This window comes from Mirounga leonina, unplaced genomic scaffold (assembly GCF_011800145.1).
Source record: "Mirounga leonina isolate KUSES-001 unplaced genomic scaffold, KU_Mleo_1.0 Mir_195, whole genome shotgun sequence".
NCBI lineage: Eukaryota > Metazoa > Chordata > Mammalia > Carnivora > Phocidae > Mirounga > Mirounga leonina.
Genome location: NW_023270490.1, coordinates 11,142,897 through 11,146,949, shown reverse-complemented (window position 1 = coordinate 11,146,949; position 4,053 = coordinate 11,142,897).

Here is a 4,053-nt window from a genome sequence, read left to right as displayed (position 1 = left end):
CCGATCCCGAGGGGAGGCTTCCTGAGGAGAGATGACCAATCCTGAGCAAGACTTTCTGAGGAGAGAGGACTGATCCTGAGGGGGACCTTCCTAAAGAAACATGACCAATCCCAAGCAAGACTTTCTGAGGAGGGATGACCTGATCCAGAGGGCAGGCTTCCTGAGGAGAGATGACCAATCCTGGAGGCGGCGGGGGGAAGGCCTTCTGAGGAGAGATGACCCAAGAGGTTGGTACTACCATCTGGAGGGGCCAGAGGTCAACATCGAGTTGTGACTGATGAGTGGTGGTGAGATCCTCGTCTGAGTGTCTCTCTCATCTCTGCCCCTTTGGTCTTCCCACCCAAAGCCACCAGGGTGAGCCAGCCTCTGCTGCTCCTTTTTGGACGTATGACTCCCTCCTCCCTACAGGTGGAGCAGTTTCTTCCTTCTGGTCGACGTTGGTCCCTTTCTGCTCTGACATCTTGGAGATTTTTTTTTTTTAAAGATTTTATTTCTTTATTTGACAGAGATATACAGAGAGAGCACAAGTAGGCAGAGAAGCAGGCAGAGGGAGAGGGAGAGGGAGAAGCAGACTCTCCACCGAGCAGAGCGCCCGACGTGGGGCTCGATCCCACGACCCTGAGATCATGACCTGAGCCGAAGGCAGACGTCCAACTGACTGAGCCACCCAGGCGCCCCTTGGAGATTCTTCTATATCAGCATGTAAGATCCTACCTCATTGTCCCCAAAGCTCCTAAGTTTCCTAAGAATCCCACAGGGGGTTCACTTGGCCTCAGACCTGCTGCTGCTACAAACAGGGCCACAGTGCTTGCCTCCCACGACATGCGGTGGATGGACGCCTGAGGGAAGTTCCTAGGAGCAGCCTGAGCTGTAAGAGGGAAGAACCCTGGCTAACCGGCTAGCTGGTTAAGCATCACCAGGGGGCTGAACCAGCGCTTGGCACCTCGGCCGCCTCTTCCCACTCCACCTCCGGGCGGCTCCACTGCTCCCGGATCAGGGCTCCCACTCCACCCTCCTAGCACACAGGCAGCCACCAGGGGATGCGTGAGAGGTCAGCAAGTGGCGTCAGACTCTACTGAGGAAAGCCAGTGGGACCCAACTGCAGAACACGTGAATTAGGTGTGTGGGTTTAAAAAAAACCCCCAAAGCCACATGCAAAGCGTCCTTGGGAGGAGCTGGCCCCTGCCTCGTGTTCCTAGCTCTGTGTTGACGCACATGTCCAATTTCCAAAAACTCTAAGGGCACAGTAAAAACGCTTAACAATGCAACAGCAAACACACTTTTATCTTCCTTAGGGCACGCAGGAGTCCCTTCCTGTCTTCAGGGCTGGAAGCGCTTATAAATGCCCGTCACGGGCAGCAGGACCACTTGGCTTCTGTGAGAGCTTCTGTGCAGAAGAAGAGGTGTGTGTTCTCTCAAATGTGCGATGTTCGCTCGGGTCTTGCCCATGCAGCAGCCACATGCTCCTCTCGCTACGACCCTGGACTTGCCACGGTTACCCGCCATCTGGGATGGACCGCTCACATCTTTTTCAGAATGCCACTGATAAATTCTGGTCAAGTGTCTGCTCAAAATGCTGAAGACCCTCAGTTAGGATGCCTACCGCCTTCCTGTGCCCGGTCACCTTACTTATAAGGTCAAAAGCACAGCCTGTGAGGAACTCACAACATCCTCCACATATAAACTGAGAAAACCGAGGCACAGAAAGATTAAGCCTGGGTCTCTATCAGGTGAAGAAGAATTTGAGTCCAGAGGCTTCTCTGACCCCTGCAGCTCCACAGGGTCCCATCCTCACCCTCAACCCAAGGGCCTACTGTTCCCCCACCTCCCAGCAACCTCTAGCTGAAAAGGAACAGAAACACCCGTCAAAGTTGTGCGTTCTGCACAGGAACCATGTTGGCCAAGTGGAATGGGACTGAGTTACCCTGAGGAGCCCTCTCTGCACCAACATCCAGCACCTTCTCCCTGCAGCTTTTGACGTGTCACGGTTCACGTGGCAGGGTGAGCAGTCAGGATGCACACTGCAGATCAGGCAGGAAAGACTGGCCCGACCTCTTCACAGGTCCTGCAGGACTTGGGGACATCAGCGCCGGGCTGCCCCAACTCCTGCACCTGTGGGGCTGGCATGCCAGTTCCTTGTTCACAGCCTGGGGATCCCAGGGCTACTGCCCTCTGACCCCCGAGCACGCAGGGCAGACGCTCAGGCCCTGACCCACCGGCCGGGGAACAGGTTAGGGGCAGAGGGCCAGGGCCACGAGAAGGCCAGTGGGGACCACCCGTTAGTGTCACGTGGCAAACCCCGGCTGCTGCCCCCTCCCTCCGTCTGGAAGCTGCAAACACAGTTACTGTGAGGCAAACCAAGGCATGCTGGCGGCGGCGACCCCTGCACTTCACTCAAGTGCTTCCTCAGCCTCCAGGCCTGAGGGGCTCTGCGGGGCCCGGGCAGCAGGCAGGGCAAACACTGTCTCTGCAGGAGCAGGGGGCAGGGGGGCTCGTTGCCACGCTTTACAGGCAGAGAACACGGGCCCTTCCCTTCTTGAGAACGTGCTTCCTCACGCTTCCCTACAGCGGCTGACTCAGGGCCTCACGGAGCAGCACCCTCACACAAAGCCGACCAACAGCACCCCAGGCCCTGGCTCCCGCCCGCCCCAGGGCCGTGCTCCCACCCACACCACCCCCTCCCGTCCCTGAGGATGGGAAGACAGGTCTGGTGCTCCCCTTGATCGGGGCTCTGCTCAGTGGGGAGGCTTTCAGTCACAGCTGCCTAGGACAGTCAAGTAGCCAAGGCGGGGCTTGGCATCCACAAGCCATTCGCAGTTGGGGGACAGGTAATGTGAAAAATGGCCAGTTGACCTTCCTTACCAACTTAGCCCCCATTCTTCAAGACAAATTCCAGGTCTGAGAGAGCATATGGCAACCACCCCCAACCTAGATGGCCATCCCTCACCTCTGTGCCCCCGACCCCCTGGCCCTGGAGGACAAACGGGCCCCCGACTCAGACCCCAGGCATGGCACCTGCCCTCGCAGGTCCTAGACTGGACCTGCACTGGCAAACAGCCCAGGTCCCCAAATGTCTACCAGCTCCATCCCACTCCCACAGCGCCTGTCTCCCTGCTGCACAGCATGCTGGGGGCACTGAGACACGAGACGCTGTGCCCACCGTCTGAAAACGGATTAAGAAAAGCAACACAAGCAGTAACAATAAAACTTACATTTATTAAGCAACCCCTGTGTGCCGAGCAACAAAGAGGGGTCTGCATACCAGGTAAGTCCCGGTGTGCAGGGCCCCCTCCAGTGTGCCCAAGCCCAGCCACATGGCCCACAGAAATGACTGCAATCCCCCCCTCCTGTGGCAGTGGGGGCACAGCGCTGCCAGTGGGGAATCCCTGGTCCCCAACCAGGGGAGAGCGGCCAGGGCGGCTCCCAGCCTGCAGGCCACCTCGCCGGGTGCAGGGACCAATGGAGTTTGCTGGGACACACCGCCCATCTCCACCTCAGGGGCCCTGGAAAAGTCACATTCCCTGTGGTTCTCACAGAAGGGCAGTTCTGCCTACGTCTCCCGTGCACCGAAACGGTGTTTGCTCACTATGAGAGAAACCACGTTGGCACACAGCCCCGCTCCCCAGAGCAGGCTGGCTCTCCCAGCCCCTCCCGTTTTGGTCCCGTGACCTGCTCCATGCAGACCACCGGTGGGACCACCCGTGACTCCTTCAATCTTCCATACCCTCTTACGCAGGCCACGTGTGGGACTACCTGCAACTCCCTTGATCTTCTAGACCCTTCCTACCCTTGCACCTTGGTTTTCCTTCTCTAGAACACCCCTACCCCACACGCTCTCCGTTATGGGTTACACTGTGTTCCCCAAGATATTATCTTCCAGTCTTAATCCCCAGTACCTGCGAATGTGGCCTTATTTGGAGATAATGGTCTTTGCAGATAGGATCAAGTTAAGGTGAGATCAGACTGAAGACGAGTGGGCCCTAAACCCTCTGACTGGCATCCTTGAGAGAAGAGGGGAAATTTGGACACAGAGGAGACCACTACGTGAAGACC